We start from the raw sequence: 23,156 nt of genomic DNA on the forward strand, positions 1-23,156 counted from the left end.
ATTCCTTAGCTACACTGACAGGACGGGAATAAACATTTACATTTGCCAATTTTACTGCATTGGGCCACCTAAGAAGTACACACTGGATATCCTGCGAGAGCGTAGGAACGCTTTCCGCAATGCAACCAATGTGACTAGCTACCCAAATCGCTAGGCCTCCCGAAGGTCTCCCCTTTCCACTCCACCTAGTGCCACAAACAGTACACATATAGGATTTCTGTCATGTGTGTACACGTCGGTGGCAGTGCAATTTTGAACATGTTCTGAAACACGTTACACTCACTGCTGGAGTGCAAATTCTCTCCTGTGTGGATTTGTTGGTGGTTACGCAGCGAATATACAACTCTGAAACACTTACCACACTGCATATGAATGATTTTTCTCCTGTGTGTATTTCCTGATGAATGTGCTGGTGTGTTAAGTCTCTAAAACGTTTGTTGGATTCAGTACATAGTGCCACATTCAGTACATAGATATGTTTTTTCACCCATATGGATGCTTTTATGAATGTGCAGGTATGATGAGCTTGCAAAATATTTCTCACATATATTACAGGGATATGGTTTCCCTCCAAAGTGTACTTGTTGGTAGCAGTAAGTTCTGAAACACTTCTCACACTCAATACAGGAGTATGGCTTCTTTTCTGAGTGTGTTCTTTGGTGTGTGTCCAGTGATGGAGATCGCCTGAATCTGTTGACATCTTCAGCATATGGTCTTGACTTTTCATCAGTATTAATTAGCAGATTTCTTCTTCTGGTTGGTAACATGTTAAAATGTTTCCAATTATCACTGGATTTTGCAGCAATCTGTCCAGGGCGAGAATGCTGATGCTCAATGGTTAATGATTTGCTGAATCTCTTATTAAGGTTGCTACCTACATGTGTTCTTTCTTCTTGGTAAACTTCCTTTGTTGTGAAGTTTGACGATTTGCCAGTTCAACATCTGCATGTACGGGGCTGATTAGTTCTTTTTCCACCAGAGGTTGTTTGTTCACCTTGCACATTTCCGGTTTTCTTCCTACCGTTTTCAATGACACAGAGCACGGGAAAATACGTTTTCTGTCGTTTACTGAGAATAGCTGTTTTTTGGCTGTAGTTCCAGTATTGTCTGTATATTCTTCATCCTTAAAATCCCTTATGCACCCATTACCTGTTGGATAGTAGGATCATAGAAAGATTACATGAGATAATGAAAGGCTGAGCAGTATGTGTTATTAAGGATATTTGTGCATTGGAGAAAAATAAGTACAAATAAAGGTTTTGAAATAACAAGACTGATTCAACTTCATTACCTGGCGCACCTCAATTCGCTTTATTGAGATAATGAAAATGTAATTATTAATGGGCTGTATATTTTGGAGTGATGCACATTTTGGAAATGCTGCTTCTTTCAAGACCGTAACAGTTGCTGATGGAATTCTCATATCATTCAACAATCAACTAACTAAAAATTGTAACTATAACCTTTTTTTTGTTCTGTGATGTTAGTTTTTAAATCACAGACACTACCCCACAAATGAAATCAAACACCGTTGATGCTATTACACTACTGAGAGGGTCTCATAAAACTATAGAAAATCAAAGAAGAAATGGAACATATGCCTACGGACTTAAAAGGCAGGTAAACAGTTACAAAAGGAGCGGCCTGATCAGTGATTTATTAGCCTGACTTCTGGCTCAATGAAATGGTGGCACAATAAGTATGTTTTAATGGTTAGGCTGAAACAATGATTATTCTTTTTCAAAAACAAATTGGCAACTAGCTTGAACAGTGCATTTCTGAAGAAATTGTCTCTTTCTGGAGCACCTGAACGAGGGGGCTCACCATTCCAGAAACCTCTTGGAAACCAGCATTGGTCAGAGGAAGGTTTAACCGAGTTCTACCTAGTTAAAAATCATATTGAGAAACTCCTAGAAGGTATTTGGAAGTTATTTAAACAGTTTCATGGCTCAATATGGCAGCAATGTAATTTACGAAAACTACTGTTAATGGTGAGGTCCTGAATTCTCACTTGACAGAGAATTCAGAAAGCCCCCATGGTTCATTCCTGTCTCCTGTCACCTTGAACCTTTACATGGAGCCCCTTGGAGCTCTACTCGTTGATAAAAGCATCAACATTTACAAATATACTAACAATACACCAATCTCCTCTGCTCTAGACAGTCAATACCTCAAAAACTGTCTCCACCTCCTCCATATCTGGATGCCCAGCACCCACCTGAAGCTCAACCCCACCAAGACAGAATTCCTGTTATTTGGTAAGAACAACAAACAACAACCAGTGCAAACCTGGCTCAATGACATAAGCCGTAATGACTCTAAACTTAACTTCATCCTGGACGCAAAGCTCATGATCAAGTGACATGTTGCCAAGAAAACAAAGACAGCCTGGCACCAGTACTATATACGAAAGACAGTAAACTTGTATCTCCCAGAAAGAGACTTAAGAACTGCTACTCCAGTCCTCGTACTGTTGCACCTTAATGATATCTGGCTGACAAGCTTGCTTCTGGCTCTCAGCACACCCACAGCCAGGACACAATCAGACTGCAGGCAAAGCTGTGTCTTTTCCATAAATGCACATAGTATCTAGAACAACATACCTGTATCTATCATGATAACCCCATATCCTGCTCCAATTTAGGAAAGAGCTGGTACACACTCCTTTTAATAACACTTCATCATGATGCAGTAACAGTTCATGCCTCGTTACTTTTCAATCAATTGTGGATTCTTTTAGTGCATATCACTTGGCCTTAAGTCTAGCTACACTCTTTCAGTGGTGATGATGCTTGACTACTGCTAACTCTTTGTCATCTGTAGAGAGAAGTGGCAGGCAGCTTGTTATTCTACAGACCCACCAGAGTTCTCCACCTCGAACATTTCATTCAGCTGCACTGAGTAACCATTCCCTCCTGTGGCCCAGCTAAAGTTTTTTCTTGTCAGAACCCCTCTTTGTCCCAGTGTTCCTGACAGTACAACCACTTTAAAGCCCCCTCCTAGTGCTGGCTTAACATGATGGTTCTGACAGAAGTAGGTATTTAAATACTAGTTACAAGAAGTTTCCTCCAGACTATATCCGTTTTAGTCGAATCTGTTTGATGCCTATATAACCCCATTTGCCAGCATCATCCACTCCCATTGAATCAACATCATATCCTTCGCTGAAGAAGCACAGTTCATACTCTCCCTCGACAACAAGACGCGATACACCCAGACCAATTTCTTCACCTGCATGACTGAAGTATTCAGATGGATTAAAACCAACTGCCTCAATCTCAACACAGACCAGACAAAAGTAGTACTCTTTTGCAAAGACATCTCACCATGGGACTCTATCTAGTGGCCTGCTGAACTCCGACCCACACCCCTCCCAGCAACCAATGCGAAGAACTTCAGAATAGTAATTGCCAATATACTCTCCATGACCGGTCAAGTGAATGCAGTGTTGTCTCCTACTTCCACATAGTCAAGAACATCTTCAGATGGCGCTCCCTCCACACTTGCAGAACTGTCACCCAAGATGGACTTCGGCAAGGCACTCTATGCAGGAATCAATGCACCACTGTCCAGAGAACTTTAGACCATACAAAACTCAGCCACCGGGCTCACCTTCAACCACTCACCCTGCACTCACATCACACTGTACCTAAAAACTAGCACACTTCAAACTCCCCACACACAGATATTAAGAATTATACAACATTGGCCCCACATACCTCAACAACTGCATAAACTCCCACAAACCTACCAGACACCACTGCTCAGCCAGACTCATACGAGAACACAACACCTGCAAAGGCAGAACCATCTGGTGGTTGTGCCTTCTACCTCACTCCTAAAACCTGGGAACGACCTGCCCCTGCACATCAGAGCCCCCTCCTCAGTTCTTGATTTCCTCTAAAAAGTGATGGCCTTGCTCTTCACCTATCCCCAACTGTGGGTCGGTGCATTCAGCACATGCTTCAGCTCCAGAATACCCTCCTGTGCAAGTTGTGCACATTAAAATTATGCATAACATAACTAACAGTATAAGAAGCTTATATTATGTTTTGGGTCTAAGATTGCAGACACTGTATAACAATCCATATTCTATTATGATCTACATACATTGAGAAGGAAGTGGAGTACTGAATCATGGTTGCTTTAGGAGTGACCTATGAGAGACTGAACTATATATCTACAACAAAACAAGCCTATATGCCCACGGGACATGTATAAATGTATATATACATTACAAAAAAATGTCACGGGACTCATTCAAAAGGAAGTAGCCCTCATCCATGGGTTAGGGGGGCTCTATCTTATTTTTAACATAATTCTAATTCAACTTGATTGTGTGGAAACATTAATATATAAAAAACAATATAGAAGACAGTACTGAACAAAGTAAGATTTTGAGTCAAAAAAGCAGTGAATTCATACATATACTGTCTGGTGCGAAATATATTAATATAGTGCAGGCAAGGCAGTGCTCACAAGGCGATCATATTAAATACAATCACTCATAAATTTGAAAGATCTAAACCAGTTCGTAGTGTACAGACCAATTCAAAATGGAGACAGTGGAATCCTTGAGAGATATACTTTTGTTGGGCGATTAGTTGATGAGATTAAACCTGGAGAATTCATACCAAATTATCCCTCCCCATCTATCAACAACACAAGAAGTATCTACAGTTTTAATAGTGTAAAATCAGACATACAGGTTCAAGTCTCTGCCATTTCTGTCTTTCCTCAGTGGCATGGTGCTTTACAAAGATACTGAAACCAGTTGCAGCCTCTCGAATGTCGAGACGTTTAAGAATGGTTGTTTTTCTGGACAACAATTTTCATGGGACAAGACAAACATCTAATATTATCACAGGTTTTAGGAAAATCGGATTAGGTGCCTTTAAGAACTATGAGTTTCTTCATTTTTGGTAGACTCAGAGAAAGGTGGGTTAAGATTCCTGGAGGTGAAATAAAAGGCCATCAGGAAAAAAAACTGAGAAATATGTTAAAATGTTCACTAATATCTCTCAGACACCTAGCAAGAATAATAGGTATTTTGGCATCTTCTATTAAGACAATATTCCCAGGTCTGTTACATTACAGGGCACTTCAGAGACTGAACATAAAATACATAAATATGGGGTTTGCCCTACTCCCAACATATTCCCCTTGATGCAGAACTGAGGGAAGAAATAGAATGGTGGAGAGAACCTGCAGGCTTGGAATAGTAATGCCATGTTCCCTACATCCCCAGCAATAGAGCTAGAATCAGATGCAAGTATTCGGGGATGGGGTGCAAGGTGTGGCACCATCTGGACTGGAGAGAAAAAGTAATCATTGTACATAAACTGTTTACAGCTTCTTGAAGGCTCTTTAGCAATTTGAAGCTTGGCGAAAGAAACAGCAAGGTGCGCAATGCTGTTGTATATGGACAATCTGACTGTGATCAGATATGTGAACTAACTAGGGCGTACGAAATTGAGACAAATGGCAGTTAGATGTCTCAAATTTTCAGGCAATTTCAAGTGATATGGGGGCCTTTCAGAATATATCTATAGACTTCCAGTTTAACAGTGCAATTAGCCATTTTTTCAGTTTAATGCTGGTTATGGAATCTCTGGTTAGGGATGAATGTCTTCGGGAGTGGTAAGGAGGGATTCAGTATATTTTCTCTCCGTTCACAATGATCTTCAGATGTCTGGTTCAGATTCACTGACAGCTGGCGCAGGTGGTACTGATCACTCCACTCTGGAGGACCCAGTCTTGGTATCCAGTCCTACTGGAATTGTAGGTGAATTATCAATTTCTGCTCCAATTTGAAGAGTCTACATGGGCAGCTCCTAAGTCTAGCTATTAGGGGCAAGATGCAACTGGTAACATGGAACCTTTCAGGGCGATTACAGACATGCCAGGACTTTCAGAAGCTGCTTCAAGATATATTAAAGGATCATGGGCCCAGGCCACGCTCAGAACATATGAGTCTATATGGGCGTCTTAGTGTAGCTGGTGTTCGGGGAAGAGAGAGAAGATACCATTTGAGGGGATGTAGGTGGTATTTTAAAATAATTCTTAGCTTCTTTAGCAACTGGTCAGATGTCCTAGAGGACATTAATGGTTACGGGCCGGCTGTTATAGCAGGTCCTAGGAAGGTGCAGGGAAAACCTGTAGGTGAGCACCTTTTGGTATGTAGGCTGATGAAAGGGGTTAGGTTTATGAATCTTCCTAAACCCAAGAACACTTTCATGGTGGTGAAAGTAAGGTTATACATTTATCCATATCCTGGGTGGATAATGAGGAATTATCACTCAGGCTTCGGTCTGCTAAACTGGTAACGCTTTTTGTGCTTGGTCTCTGTTAGGAGAGTATCTTATGTAAGAGTTTTGGATACTCAGGGAATGAGTTTTTCTCCTAATAGCGTGCATTTTAATATTATGAGACATATGAAATGTTCATCTACTTATGCTTTCTTTCCAAGTTTTCCTTAACACCCTAAACGGTGTCTGTCACCTCAATGTATCTCCTAAGGATGTGAGAACACCAATCCCTCAATTACTAATAGCCTTGCGTAGGCCCTTTACTTCTGTGTCTTCCACCACGCTGAGTAGATTGGTAAATACCGTACGTATTTAGCTAGGTGGATCTAGATCCCACTGATAAAGAGGAGTGATGGCATCTAAAGCATTTTGGGGAGGAGCAAAATTGTAGGATATCCTCAAAGCAGCAGACTGGTCTAGAGCTTCAATGTTTAGAACTTGCTATTATAAGCCAGTTGATCATGCTGCATCTATCATAGTGGGTATGCTTTGAACATGCATCAATAAATGCCTCCTGTCCTGTAATAAAACTGCAGACTCTTCTAGCCATACAGACAAACAAATCTTGCATTCTTACAGTGCAAGCATGTCTCTAACATAGGGATTTGAACAAAGTTTAAAAACCTGCCTTCAATAGTTTCTCTTAAGTACCTGTGAAGTGGTAACAAACTGTGGGGCATATTACCAAGCAATAGCGATAATTATCGCTATTGCTTGGTTAGAGACAAAAATTTACCGCTGAGCTGCGTCGATTTTTATTGTAAATAAACCTTGGTATTACCAAGATTTATCGCAAATGCGATAAAAATCGGCCGCAATGCAGGAATATCGCTGAAAAGTCAGCGATATTCATGCATTACCGAGCTAATGCTCTTAGCCATGTTATCCACCTCCCATTGGATAACATGGCTAAGAACTGCTCAGGGCAGGTGTTAGCTTTTGGAGATAATCTCGCTTAGCGTGAATATCTCCAAAAGTCGGTAATAGGAGATAGCGATGTTAGCGACTGTTTCCAGTCGCTAACATCTTGGCATGCCCACTTTGCATGTCATTAGTGATAAATATCACTGACATGCAAAGTGGGGCCCAAGATGGTCGCTATCTCCTACTAGCTGTCGCTAACTGGTGTTAGCGACAGCTAGGTAATAGGGAGATAATTTTATCTCCGCTTTCTTGGCTTTTAAAGCCAAAAAAGCGGAGATAAACCCCCTTGATAATATGCCCCTGTGTGCCTTAGTTTCCTTCCATTGCATTGGTGTCTAGGGGCCCGATGTAGGGAAATCTCATTTACCGACTCTAGAATACCAAATTTTACCGATTCGGTATTCTAGATTCGGTAAATAGGATTTAGGTAAAAATTCTGTAATTTTTACAGAATCGGTATGATTCGGTAATTACCGAATCGGTATTTACCGATTCGGTAATTGCCATTGATTCCTATGGGCCTTGAGGCCCATATGAATCCATGTCAATTACCGAATCGGTAAATACTGATTCGGTAAAATTTCCGAATTGTCAAGGGGACAGGGTGTCACTTTGAGACCATGTTGCACCCCCGATTCTGGCTTGTGTGCCATGTGACGCACATACATGCTGCCCACATACATGCCCTTAGGGCATGTATGTGTGCCACATGGCACAGGTGTACATGCACAGATGTGCATGTACACGGGAATTCGTTATTTACCAAGAAATAGTATTTCATGGTAAATAAAGAATTCTTAAGGGCCTGTGGCACTGTTTTAAGTGCCACCTACATCTAGATTTACCGATTCGGTATTTTACCGAATCGGTAAATTTAAAGCCCACTACATGTCAAAAAACAAATACCGGTCGGTAACGGCCGAAATCGGCCGTTACCGACCGGTATTTGGTGTCCTACATTGGGCCTTAAGTGTTATGTTCCAGATGACTCCCAGCCAGGATGATGCCTAAACAAAAGGAGGGGTGATAGCCCTTTAAATCAGGCCTTTGTTGTGGGTCCAGCTGAATTTACAATCAGAAAGACTCCTTGCTGCCTGCATGTTGCTGCACCGAACCGACTGCAGACAACATATGGGCAATGCTGAATTATGTACCAGTGATGGGAAATGACACCAGGACAAATTCAGCATGTTTCTCAGGTTCAGCTGGATTACAATCCAGCCCAGAAATAGCTGCTGGAACCGAGCTCAAGCGAGCACTGATCTGCAGTTATTTAACCCCTTCCATGCCCATGACGAGCTCAGCTCGTCATGGCATGCACCTCTCAGGTGCTCATGACGAGCTCAGCTCGTCATGACCACACCCGTTCTCGTTGCTGTCCAGCACAGCAGGGGAAACTCTTAAGCAGCGATGTGGTTAATACCAAAGTTGCTCTTGCCGGCCAGGCAACGGCAAACGAGTGAAGGAAATGTCTGAGCAACATTTTGCTAAGATACAGAGTTTGTCCGCACAGTCTTGAGCAAACGCAGTAATAGAAATGGAAAAGGTTTACTCTGGGATCCCATAAGTTGAGTACAATAGGAAGGGGGTCATGATGGACCACTTCACAAGAAGCACAATTCATGACAGATAGTCTATGTATTATTTTTTACAAACGTGCCCAAAGAAACTGTCAGCCCAGATATAGATTTAAGCACACCTCTCAACCTTTTAAAGCTGATTGGCCGATGACTTACAATTAATTTTAACCCTAGTTTGACTTTATTTTATCCTTTTTGGGTGGCCATCTGTTGGTCTGTGAATTATGGCAGAATAATAGCCCTTCAATATTGAGGAATAGCAGGACTACTCTGACGGGGATTCTGCTAGTAGGTATTTTGAAGAAGAGTTAGTGGAGGCTTTGGACAATTCAGTACAACAATCGATTAACAGGCTTCCCCGGCGGGTGGTCGAAGCGCGACATGTAGACGGCTAACTTAGAATATTCAGGGCATTAGTAATGTACCCAAGGCATTGCAGGTGTTCAATTAATATTAGCCTCCTCCAGGAGCTCCATCTCAACCCAGCCACCAGGCACAGGGTGCCGACAACATGGCTGATAGAAACATACATTGCCCCATACTCAGCTTACACATGTGGAGTTGTTATTGCATTAGGAAATATACCCCTTGGTGTATACTTAGAGCCATCTATGATAAACAAGGCAGATATATACTCCTTCATGGCACCCAAATTGGCATCAACACTGTCATTAGTTGTGTTTAAAGGCCAAATGTGAATTGCCCTGAATTTTTTGTTGAAGTCTGTAAACAGATGGTTGGGTTAGCCCCAAAACGGTTATATGGGGGGGCGGAGGGGTGTGATTTCAATGTGACCCTAGATAATCCTCTCCTGGATAGATCCAGCCCAAACAGCTGATCCCAACCTCTAGGTGGCTTGGCAAGTCCGTGCAATTATTGTCAGTTACTGATCTGGCTGACGTTTGGAGAATATACCATGAGGAGGTCAAAGAGACAGTGTGCATCATCATCGCACACAATACTTGGTCTGGAATTAATTATTGGCAGCTAACCAAGGATGTAGGAGCTTGGCGATACAAGCCACCCACCTGCCTAGAACAGTATCTGGTCACTCTCCGTTCCTCCTAGAGATCGCTCTGCCAGGTGCCCATGGCCTAGCCTTTTCTTGGCACTTGCTGCCACATGCTCTTTGAGATCCTGTGTTTCGGGATGCAATAAAATCTGACATCCTGGCATTCTTCTCTTTCAATGTGCAGTCTGTGACTGAGGCTAGTACACTATGGATTGTTATTCATGGCACTTGTTTTGGAGAGCAATTGGGCATCCTCAAAACCTTGCAAATTCCTTACTTAGGCAAGAAAGGACATCACCGCCACCACGACATAGTTGTGCCAAAGCAGAACAAGAAATGGAAGAAAAGAGAAAGTACTATTTATACTGGGGATAACCTAGAGGCGCTATACTTACCCAGAATCTGGAGGAAAAATGCACAGATAAAGACAATTTGGATCTATTGTTATTGTAGTACAATTTACAGTACAGTAGGAAAATAGAATAACTAGTATGATAACCTTGAAGACAGACATAGACTGAAATTATATGGAAATATGCACATGCCAATGTCAAGTACTAGCCTAAATATACCGCGCATTGTACACTTTTATGCTATACTACCTTATAGTCGTATACCTAACCTACCTCATATCAGTGTGAAACGTTGTACTACATAGCTCTATACCTACCTACCTCATTCTCTGAATGGTTATGCAATGCAAGATGTATCTCTAACCTACCTCATGTATTTGTATCTGTGAAGCGCTCTGATACCCAAGGGTCACGTTCGCGCTATACAAAACTTTCCTAAATAAAATAAAAACTGAACGTCCTTGATCTTAACTGTTTGGCCTCCGGCAATGTTCAGCTGCTGGCCTACATTAGTGCTAAGTTAGAGGAGTTCAGGGAAGCTGCTGACCAAGAGGTCCACAACTTTGGACGTGAGGCCATCGCTCGCCATTATTGTAAAGGTGACAGGCCAGCAATAATATTGGCGTGCATGCTCAATACACCTTGAGCCATTTCCTATATCAAGGAACTTAAAGACTCGAAATACTTCATTCACTGTGGCACCCCAGATGTCATGCAGACAGACATCTATACCAGTCGGCCTCAGGCCCTGCAATGCAGATATCCACTGATGTTTTAATTGTATAGCCCTTGTGTGGCTTGAAGATACCCACAGGACGTACTCTGATGCCCATTTCACTGTAGAGAAGATCATACAGGTGCTATACAGCATGCCCAGCAATAAGGCCCCAGGTGGTGATGCCTACATGGCCCAATTCTATAAAGAATTCGTACACACTTTGGCCCTAGTGTTTGGCGAGGCCTAGGAGGCTGGGACTCTTCGATCCTCCCTTCGAGAGGCTGTCATTGTCACTATTTTGAAACCTGCTAAGCCCCCTTAGTACTGTGATTCTTACAAGCCAGCTTCCATGATTAACATTGATAATAAGATCCTATAAGCTACTTGCTAACAGACTTCTTCCACTGCTCCCCACAATGGTTTGGCCTGACCAATCGGAATTCATACAGAGGCGATCTATTGCCCACAATATGTGAACACTATCTGCACACACTAGAACCCCTGGTTAAACTTGCAGCGGTCCTGCTTGATGCAACAAAAGCATTTAACTTGCTGGAGTTGCAGTATATGTTTTTGTTAGAGAGCATAGGCCTCAGAGGATGTTACCTCCAGTGGATGGAACTCCTACATCAGAACAGCCAGTGGCTCGAGTACGGGTCATTGGAAAAACCTCCCCAATGTTCCTGATCAACTGGTGTGCGAGACAGGAGTGTGACCTGCCTTCTCTCCTATTCATGATTGTCAGTGTGATTAAGCTAATTGCTGCATGTCTCTGTGAGCATCACTCTGCGAAAGGACTAGGGTATTGGGCCCGACCTCTTGTTGTGTCACTATACGGAAATTAGGTCATATTGTATATCCACAAACCACAGACAAACATATCCTCATCATCAGGGAACGCCTCAGGTTCAGCTGGTTGACTGGTGCATGATAAACTAGGCAAAGTCTGTGCTCTTCGCGCTTACCCCTGCTATGATGGAGTTCCCGTGCGACTTTCCCCCTGAAGTGGGCTTTTGGACTTGTGAAATATCTTGGAATCTGGGTCAGCGGAGACCTCCACATCCTATAGCAAGACCATTATGGCCGAGCATTGACGTGGCTGCAGAGAGGGTGTCAACTTGGCTTGAGCATCCTCTCTCCATGGCTGGTTTGATCGCTTTAGTCAAAATGGTGGTCCTCGCTAGATTTCTATATCTCTTCAACGATATTCCGATGCCGTTGTGCCGATTCTTCCTCCATACACTACGATCCAGTTTGACTGGGCTGGCCAGGGGAGCGCAACAACTGAGTGGAGTGGGAAGTATTCAAGTTACCATTTGTTCAAAGGCGGGATGTGTGTGCCAGAAATAGATCTTTATTATTACAATATGCGCGCTAATGGCATCAACCCACTCCTATTCAGCCACATGGGGCAATTGAAGCATATAATGCTGCTCCTTGCTTGTTTAACCCTAGAGTATGGTCCCTGGTTGTGGAGGGCCTTGAAGGTGTAGATCAACATCTTGAACTCACATCTCTTGTGAATGGGGAGCCAGTGGAGCTTCTTGAGGTGGGGGTGATGTGGGTCAGTTTAGGATGAGTCTAGCCGCTAAGTTCTGTATAGTTTGCAGTCTCTTGAGGAGGTGCTAGGTGATTCCCATGTAGAAAGGTTTGCAGTAGTCCAGTTGGCTGTTGACAAGGGCTTGTGTGGCGGTCCATCTGGTGTTGATGGGGAGCCACTTGAAGATCTTGCAGAGCATGCGAAGGGTGAGAAAGCAGGCGGATGAAACTGCATTGATCAGTCTTTTCATGGGTCACTTATTTATTTATTTATTATTTAAATTTATTAAGCGCGAACAGCTACCCACAAAGGGTTTCCCGGCGCTAAACAGGCAGGTGCAATACATCTCCTTCTAAACTACAAGGGAGTTACTGATTGAAAAGCCAGGTTTTAGTAGCTCTACGAAATTTTACAAAATTCATTTCAGTTCGTATGTGTAAGGGCAAAGAGTTCCACAAAGTAGGGCCAAGCAGGGCAAAAGATCTGCCTCCCATTCTGGTTAATCTAAGTTTAGGCACTACAAAATAGGCCAAGTGGGCAGATCTCAAGTTCCGAGAAGGGACATGATTATGAACGAGGGACTTCAGATAAAGAGGGGCCTGGTCCATTTTGATTTTAAACATGTAAGTAAGTGTCTTAAACTTAATACGGCTATCAATTTTGAGCCAGTGAAGATTACGTAGGGGACCTGAAATATGACTGGAGCGAGGCAATCTGCACAACAATCTCGCCGCTGCATTTTGCACCATTTGCAATCGCCCTATTACATCTTTCTTAGCCCCTAAGAAAAGAATGTTTCCGTAGTCTAGCCGTGAAGTTATAAGCGCACTACGGATTTTTGAGAATCTTCAGGTAGCATCCACAAAATTTTCTTTAGCCACCGTAGAATGACAAAACATGTGGCCGAGACCTTGTTAACTTGGTTTTGCATTGTCAAGGTTTTATCAATCACAAAACCAAGATTACGAACATGATCAGATGGACACGGAAGTGGGCCCATTTCCATGGGCCAATGATTAGAAGACCATAAATCATGGTGCCGGCCCAGTATTAAAACCTCCGTTTTATCGCCGTTAAGTTTTAAAAAATTAAGATTCATCCAGTCGGCAATTCTCCTCAACCCTAGCTGCAGGCAAGATGGAGAACCCTGAGCAGTGTTTGAGAGAGAAAATGCAATCTGGGAATCATCGGCGTAAGTGAAAAGTGTGAGGCCTTCTTCTTCTGCTATAAAAGATAATTGACTAACATACAAATTTAAAAGCAGTGGGCTCAAGACTGAGCCTTGAGGTACACCATAAGGAGATGTGTGTTGTTTAGAAGCTGCAGAATTGGAGAAAATCTGGAATGTACGTTTCTCAAGAAATGAGCTCAGCCAACCCAAAGCTGGACCGCCTATGCCTATGTCAACTAATGTTTTTATCAAAATGGAATGTGAAATGGTGTCGAAAGCGGCACTGAGATCTAACAAAATCAGTGCCACCGTCTCACCATTATCCAAAAGCCTACGTAGATTCTCTGTAATCCCCAACAATGTAGTCTCTGTAGAAAAGCCAGAACGAAAACCAGATTGTGAGAAATGAAGAATGCTGTTGTCCTCAATGAACTGAGAGAGATGACAATGAATATGCTTTTCGAGAATTTTTGAACAAACTGGTAACAAGGAAATAGGGCGAAAATTGGATAAAACATTTGGGTCAGCTGCAGGTTTTTTCAATAATGGCGAAACCATTGCATGTTTCCAAACCGCTGGAACCACGGCCAATTGCAATGACAAGTTAAGGGAATTACAAATCACAGAAAGCTGTGAGGTGCTAAGTTGTTTTAGTATAGTCACCGGAAGTGGATCATTGGGTGATCCTGATTTTAGTTTCCCTAAAATTGCCGTCAAATTCTCAAGACTAAGAGGTGGCCAATGATTAATGACTGGAGAAGCAGCTGTAGGGTAAAGATCTGGTAAAAGGTTATAATTGGAGGTCTGGATACCCTGATGAGACACTATTTCCTTATAGATGTTATCAATTTTATTTGTGAAAAATTGGGCAAGTTCCTCACATTTCATTGCATTTAAAGGAGGTGTACTGACAATAGTTTTAGAGCCAGCCAACTCTTTCACCACCGAGAATAGAGTTTTAGGTTTATTGAAAGACTCTGTAATAGTCGAGGCAACATATGTAGTTCGAGCGGTTATACATGATTTATGATATAACTTGAGTTCAATTTTATAGTTTTCTTTTGCCTCCTTGGAGTAATCTTTTCTCCATACACGTTCTAGGTGCTTACACTTAGATTTTTCTAATTTAAGAGCTTCAGTAAACCAAGGGGCTGGGGCATTGTGCGAATTACATTTTTTAATAGACAGAGGAAGACAGACATCTACTGCTTTTAAAAGCCAATTATCTACACTCTGCGAAATGCATTCCATATCATCTTGGATGTCAGTGAAAGATGGCAAACACTCATCCAAGTTCTGCTTTAATTGCTCAATGTTTAACTTCCTCCACTCCCTTCTACGAATACTAGCCCTTGGCTGGTGAGCTTCCAGCTGGACATCTGATGTAATAATAAACTTGATCAAAAAATGATCAGACCATTGTAGTGGTAATGCAGGGAAACAGTCAGTATGTGGCAAATTAGAAAAAACTGGGTCAAGCAGATGTCCCGCTTTATGCGTGGGACCCGAATTACATAACAGTATATTCATGGCAGCTAGGTCAGCTATTAGGTTCTGACTGGCCAAATCATATTCATCCTCAAGATGTAGATTGATATCTCCAAGCACCGAAAAGTTGGATGCAGTCATTAAACTTAAAGATACCAAATTTGACAATTGTTCAGCCCAAGAGGAAAGAGGTCCCGGGGGACGATAAACTAAAATACCAGAATAAGTAAAACTAGGGTTTAAAAAAAGTTGAAATAGTGCTGCTTCACTATTAATCAGACTTAATGAAGTGAGTTTGCACTGATATTTTTTATTAAAAACTATAGCAATTCCTCCACCAATTTTTTTGGGTCTATCAATTCTTACAATAGCATAGTCCGCTGGTAATGCTTCTGCAATGTCAGGACCTGAACTAGCATGAAGCCATGTTTCTGTAAGAAACAGAGCAGCAGGAGAATTGTTAACTAGGAGATCAAAAATATCTCTTTTGTGCTTCGCAAGAGAGCGGCAATTTAAACTAAAAAGAGAATATTTCAACAAAGGCTCAGCAGTAGGGGTGCAACAGTAGCATAGCTGAGGAGTGTCCATTGCAAAAGTACAATTAACACAAGCTACAGGACCATGCCTAAATGCCTCAAATACATTACAGCTAGAGTTCCATTTAGGTCGTAGCGCATGCATCTGTGCAGAGGAATACCGTACATGGGTAGTGGAAAAACTGCCAGGGTGTGTGGCCCCTGGTCCCGGTCGGGCGCGGACGGGCACAGACGGGCTTGCCTTTGGCGCGCCCGCTGCGCCCGTCCGCTGCGCGTACGTAGGAACCGTTTCCTTTATGGACCCTCTCCATCCAATCGCTGTGGCACAACCCCGGTCATATGACCGGAAGTAGATCTGAAACTGCCCGTGCCAGCCCTCCGAAACAAACGGCACAAGCCGCGTCGGAACGGGGCTGCGGGTGTCAGATGTTATTTCAATCAGGTAAGGTTCACAAAATACCAGTGACTGCACAGAAATAAACCACACGATTAATCAGTTAAAAAGTGTTTAAAATCAGACTCCAAGGAGCAGAGGCGGCGAAATAGCGCAGTCTACCTTGTCCAGTCTAACCCCAAACTGCTCTGCGCCCTAAGTAATCTAAGGCGAACAGAGACTAGAACACTGACCCGATCTTCCGGCGGAAGTAGGTCTGAAACTGCCCGTGCCAGCCCTCCGAAACAAACGGCACAAGCCGCGTCGGAACGGGGCTGCGGGTGTCAGATGTTATTTCAATCAGGTAAGGTTCACAAAATACCAGTGACTGCACAGAAATATACCACACGATTAATCAGTTAAAAAGTGTTTAAAATCAGACTCCAAGGAGCAGAGGCGGCGAAATAGCGCAGCCTACCTTGTCCAGTCTAACCCCAAACTGCTCTGCGCCCTAAGTAATCTAAGGCGAACAGAGACTAGAACACTGACCCGATCTTCCGGCGGAAGTAGGTCTGAAACTGCCCGTGCCAGCCCTCCGAAATGTCCAGGATGATGCCAAGGTTGAAGGCATGGTCAGTTGGAGTGGGTGAGAGTCCTAGTTCGGGAGGCCACCAAGCGCCGTTCCATGGGGAGTTGTTCCCGAAGATCAGTACTTCTGTTTTGTCTGTGTTGAATTTTAGGCAGTTGTCTCTCATGCAGGTGGCGATGCTAGTCATGCACCTGCGTAAGTTGGTCAGCGTTGTGGTGGGGTCTTCTGATAGCAAGAGGATGAGATGGGTATAGTCAGTGTAGGATATGATGTTCAGTCCATGCGATCTGACAACGTTAGCTAACCGCTTTTCCTTGCTAAAGGAGGGAGCTGATGTCGTCTGTGGCTGCAATCAGTGCAGCTGCGCTACTGTGGTTGGTATGGAATCCAGACTGAGAAGTGCCCAAATGATTGTTGTTCTCCAGGTTTTCTGTGAGTTGGTGGTCTGGAACTTTTGGCGGTGAAAGGCAAAAAAGAGAGATGGGGTGGTAGTTCTTGAGTTTGTTGGGGGTTAGCGGATGGTTTCATGAGTAGGAGCTTGACTCCTGCATCTTTCCATTCTTCGGGGAAAGCGGCCGTGTTGATGGATGTGTTGAAGGAGGTGGTGAGCTCCCTGCTATTGATGTTGTTCTGTATGTTGCTAGACCTATGTTTGAGGACCTAGTGGTATAGTCTGTTTGTATGAAGTCTGTAAGTTCTCCTGCATTGGAATGTATAATCTTTGACTGTGCCATTCATTTATTTTTATAAACCGATGAACATGCAATATGTATATTGTTTTCATATTCAACTAGCTCATTTAAAATTGTGGCCACTCTGATTCCTAACTAGTATGATGAATCAATTCCTAACAGGTGCTTTGTTACATGCTAATAACTCAGGAATGGCAATTAGTTTCACTCATCCATATTAAACTTTACAAGAGTTCACCCTTGTAGCCACTGTATCTTTATACAATGTGGGTCCTCAATGTTGTATTACCTGTCCCATTTCCTTCAAAAGCTATGCCATAACGAGTACTTGTGTCTGTGGATTTTGGAGTGTTACATGATGTCAATATAAGTTTCTTTTTGTAATGAAAGCCTTGTCACAATCAATAAATTATTATGGTTTTTCACAGTGTCGAAATGAGGTGGATGGAAGACTATACTTGGAACAGCACTAATTGCAGTCTCTATGGCTTGGTGCTGTTCTGCCTGTTCCCTTGGCCTGTATTTAGCTGTGGTTTAAAATCATTCAAGTGCTTTTAATTCCACCCAGGAAGATCAAAATAACAGAAGTTCAATCACCCTTATCCTAGCAAAATGTTTGAGTAGCATAATTAGGGTGGGATGGTCCACTGTACCATAAGCAAGTCAAACTTTACCCTTCAGGATTTGCCATAACATCCAATAATTGCTGCACCATTTGCAGATTTCATGCAAAAAATAGTTTCAAACAGATCAAAAGTTGGTACCCGAGAACGAACACACATAATTCGGTACAGTGGCAGATCCTTTGTAAAAGGTTAATGTGTCACCTTTCAGTTGCTGAATGGTGTACTCAGGTTTAAAACTGGTATTCGATAGATGCAACTTTGCTAATACATTATTAATATTTATTGAGATGAAAAAATAATACTGCTACAGACTGCACCTTTCTTTGCCGCATGTTTTCAATGCTGCTGCATAATTTCAGTGGCTTTGCCAAGATGGTTTTCCCTATGTGAACTCTCTCATGTCGTCTTAAATGTGGTTTTGTTTTGAAAAGTCTTATCACGTTCAGTACATTTATATGGAGTTTCACCCATGTGGGTTTTCTGATATAGTGTTAGATGTTGCTTTATTTTGTTTGTCTTGCCACATTTAGTTCATTCATATGGTCTTTCCCTGCAGTGGATTCACTTATGCAGCATTAGTGCGGCTTTTGTTACAAATCCCTTACCAAATTCAGTACACTTATATGGTTTTTCACCACTGGGGGTTCTCTGATCAAGCATCAGTCCTTGTGACTTGAAAGCCTTGTCACATTCAGTACACTTATATGGTTGTTCCTCCGAGTGAGTTTTCTGGTGTGGCATAAGCTGTCTTTTTGTACTACAAACCTTGCCACATTCAGTACATTTAAATGGTTTTAACCAGTGTGAGTTCTCGGATTCAGAACTAGAGGTTGCTTTCTTCTGAAAGACTTTCAACATTCAGAACATTAGTATGTTTTTTCTCCAGTGTGAGTTCTCTGATGGAGCATTACCTCATCTTTTGTCCTAACAGCCCGGTCATATACCAAACCTCAAATCGAGCCTGGAGGCTAGTCACTGAATCTGCATTTGCAACACATTTCTCAGGCTCTAACATACAGATCTCAGATGACCTTGCAGTATGTACAGAAGCAGTTTATCTTGAAACAGAGATTTACCGAACTTTGGATAAACTGGCCCCTACAGGGAAATCTAAGTCTCGCAATCGACCCTACACTGAAAATTGGTATTCCCCACAACTCAAGAGCCTCAAGAGGAAATGTCAGAAACTTGAACACCAATGGAGGCTGTCAAACAAGTAAATTGAGATATAAGTCCGAGCTCAGATCTTACAATTATGCTATAAAAATCACAAAAAAATCATACTACTCCCTGCGCATCAATGAGAATTGCAATTCTGCTAAAGAACTTTTTAGAATTGTTAAAGAACTTAGTAAACCGACTAGCATGTCCCAAAGTTTAGTCCCTTCAGTAGAGGTTTGCGACAGAATAAGCAATTTTTTTGCTGATAAAATAAGGAAGATCTATACTATTTTTAATTCCCCTAGTAAAGTTAATACACTAAATAAGGTTTTTTATTAACTCCTCACCCGGAAACCACATCAGTTATGGGCAATTTTACACCCCTCACAGATAACGAGGTTTTGAAGGCAATGAGCGTAGTGAAATCTGGATCCCGTTAGACCCTTGCCCCCACTTCATTTTCGCGCAGATTGCCCCCACTCTCTGTCCATTGATTACCCAGCTTTTTAACAACTCCTTAAAAACTGCTATTTATCCCGATATATGGAAACATGCCTCAGTAATTCCCCTTTTTGAAAAAGCAGGAACGGATGTCCTCAATCCTGAAAACCATTGTCCCATTTCCCAACTCCCCTACCTTTCCAAGGTTTTGGAGAAGTTAGTAAATAGGCAGTTGTCTGAGTTTTTGGAAACAAATCATCTTCTTGATCCATCTCAGACAGGATTCAGAGCAAACAACAGTACAGAGGCAACGCTGCTGGCAGTGTCGGACAATGTTAGACTATGCACTGACCAAGGAGGTGCAGTTGCTCTGATATTGTTGGACCTGTCGGCAGCATTCGACACGGTCTCTCATGACAGCCTGATGGAAATTCTCTATGAAAAAGGAATTTATTCCAATGCATTGAGCTGGCTACGTTCATTTTTAAGTAACCGGACACAATCAGTACATCTCGGTCAATTTCAATTCAAACCCAGCCCCATCGGCTGTGGTGTCCCGCAGGGAGCCTCACTAAGCCCCGCCCTATTTAATGTCTATATTTCATCATTGGCTAAAATTGGTAGGACGTGGGGCATTGGCATTTGCTCCTATGCGGATGACATGCAACTGATGGTGGCCTTGGATGAAAAACCAGAGATTACTAAATCAAAGCTGCACAATTGTCTTACAGAAATGGCCCAATGGATGCACACGCACTGCTTAAAGCTGAATGCAGGAAAATCCGAAATCCTATTGTTTGGTGGTGCCAAACTAGTGTGGGACGCTACCTGGTGGCCACACACTCTTGGTAATGCGCCAATTCCAAAACAACATGCTAAAAACCTGGGCATCATTACTGATGACGCCCTGACCAAGAAGGAACATGTGCGGTCCCTTTGTGGCAAAGGCTTTGCTATCCTGAAGCTTCTGGTCAGACTTTTCCCCTGGATACCATTGGACTGCAAAAGATCTGTCACGCAAGCCTTGCTGGTTAGTCTGTTAGACATTGGGAATGCACTATTTGTAGGCATGAATGAGCACCTATTTACACGATTACAGGTGCTGCAGAACGCTGCTGCAAAACTTGTCTGCAATAAGGGGAAGCTTGATTCTGCCTCAATGTGCTTGAAGAAACTACATTGGTTGCCTATGCGCCAAAGAGCAGCATTTAAACTACTTAGTTACACTCACAAAGCTCTGCACAAAACAGGCCCTAGAATACTTCAGGTGAAGATTGAGTTCTATGTTCCCACAAGGAGTTTGCGGTCACTTCAATTAGCCTTTGCCAGAACAAGGCGAATTAAGAAAGTAAGGACAGGAGGACGATCATTCTCCTATTTAGTAGCTAAGATGTGGAATGACCTACGACTCACCTCTAATTGAGGTGACCTACGACTCACCTCTAATTGAAGAATTTGGGTGTTCTCTTGGATACCAATCTCTCATATTCTCAACATATTGCCAAGATAGCGGGGAAATGCTATGGCATACTGAAGGTCCTGCGTAAAATCTTGGATCTCCTACCTATTACAGCTAGGAAAACATTAGTACATGCCTTGGTCACGTCCCATCTTGACTATGGGAATTCCCTGCTCTGTGGCCTCAGTAAAAAGGGCCTGAACCAGTTGCAATACCAGACCAAATGCCAACAATTGGCGGATTTCTTTCACGGGAAAATCCTAAAAATCCTCGAGGCTATTCCCTCCGCAATTCTGGGTGAGGAACACGATCTCCCGCAACCGTCAACACCCTGCCGTCTTTCTTCATGGGGCCAAGTCACGACTGAAGAAGTAGAAGACACGTTAACATCCATAAAAAGCGGCTCTCCTAAGGATCCCGCCCCACTCCGAATTCTCAAAAAGGTAGCCTCCACGATCATCCCCCCCGTGACTCACCTGATTAACACCTCACTCCAAAAGGGAGTCGTACCCCCAAGCTGGAAGGCGGCGGTCGTGAAAGCTTTGTTAAAAAAACCCTCCCTCGACCCCGAAAACCTGGCAAACTATAGGCCCATCTCCCTACTCCCAGGAATCAGCAAGATTGCTGAAAAACTGGTGAATAGAAAACTTTCCCAGTTCCTGGAGGGCAATAACATACTAAAAAGCTCCCAGACGGGCTTTCGCCCAGGGCAGGGCACAGACATCGCCCTCCTAGCAGCGGTTGAAGAGGCCAGAACGCTATTGGACGGAGGAGGATCAGTGGCAGTGATCCTCCTCGACCTAAGCGCGGCCTTCGACACCGTCGACCACCGACTCCTTATCAAAAGACTCAAGGGAGCCGGTGTAGAGGGCTCCGCCTTAGCCTGGCTTACATCTTTCCTGGCTCAAAGGACCTACCAAATCTGGGAGAACAACGCCCGCTCCTCCGAAATTCCCCTCCAATGTGGCGTGCCTCAGGGCTCCTCCCTGAGCCCCACTTTATTTAATATCTATATGTCCACATTGGAGGAGGTCATCATTCCATTCGGAGTGAGTGTCGTCAGTTATGCTGACGACACACAACTGGTTGTGTCACTATCCCACCCCAAACAACAACCAGCAGATCTATTTAATTGCCTTGTGGAGGTCCATCACTGGATGAACACCTCTGCCCTAAAATTAAATGGGTCAAAAACGGAGGTTCTGCTCCTGGGCCCAAAAGGACTCACACTGTCCCCAAACATCTGGCCAGCCTGTCTGGGCCCTCCTCCAGAACCCAGAGAGGAAGTAAAGAGCCTGGGAGTGTGGCTTGACACCGACCTCTCGTTCAACGTGCAGGCAAAGAAAGTGGCCGGGACCTGCTTTGGTCTTTTGAAGTCATTGAGGAAAGTCCTGCCCATCCTGCCCCCCAACTCCCAAAAGTTGCTTATTCAAGGCCTAATAATCTCGAGGCTTGACTATAGCAACGTGATATACCTGGGCGCCCCAGAGATGACCCTGAATAAACTTCAAAGAATTCAGAATACCGCGGCCCGTATCCTCACGAATACCCCTGCCAGAGCGTCGGCCAAACCGGCCTTAAAACTCCTCCACTGGCTCCCCATAAGAGAGCGGGTCAAATTCAAGGCCCTGTGTCTGGCCCACAAACTACGACGAAATCAAGGCCCCCCTGCTCTCAAGAAATTCATCGCCCCTTACAAATCCTCAAGACCTCTCCGTTCTGACACCGAAAACCTCATTGTTGCCCCCAAATTCAAGAGAGCTCGATCGGGAGGAAGGCGTTTCTCAGTCCAGACTGCACGACTTTGGAACGCTCTCCCCCGAGCCCTGCGTCTCGAACCTCAATACCTCCGGTTTAGGAAACAGCTCAAAACCCACCTCTTCCCACAGTGAATCACTCCTGGCCCTTATCTTGTTCCTTGTTCCGCCCTCCCCGTCCTCTTCCTTGTCCCTCCTTCCCTCTCCCCCTCCCTTGGTCCACTGTACTCAGGAGATAAGATTTTTTAGCGCTGGGATACCTCCGGGTGACTACGCGCTCTACAAAATAAATAAATAAATAAATAAATATGTTCAAAACGCGGCGGCCAGGCTGGTTCTAAAGTTGCCGAGGAAGTCTTCGGGGAAACGTGCGTTCCAGATCTTGCACTGGCTCCCCATGCGGGAACGCATCCGGTTCAAGACCATGT

The 23,156-nt window shown here is 43.5% G+C and overlaps 1 long non-coding RNA gene across 1 annotated transcript in view; it reads right to left on the minus strand.

The window, feature by feature from the left end:
- Positions 1 to 1,013: 1,013 nt before the first annotated feature.
- The window catches only part of LOC144762328 (uncharacterized), a 31,095-nt gene continuing 8,952 nt past the window's right edge, over positions 1,014 to 23,156 (minus strand). The window contains exon 4 of the long non-coding RNA XR_013596079.1: positions 1,014 to 1,149. This is a non-coding gene — a long non-coding RNA (uncharacterized LOC144762328). The remainder of the gene's footprint in view (positions 1,150 to 23,156) is intronic.

The sequence above is a fragment of the Lissotriton helveticus genome, chromosome 6 (assembly GCF_964261635.1).
Source record: "Lissotriton helveticus chromosome 6, aLisHel1.1, whole genome shotgun sequence".
Taxonomy (NCBI): Eukaryota; Metazoa; Chordata; class Amphibia; order Caudata; family Salamandridae; genus Lissotriton; species Lissotriton helveticus.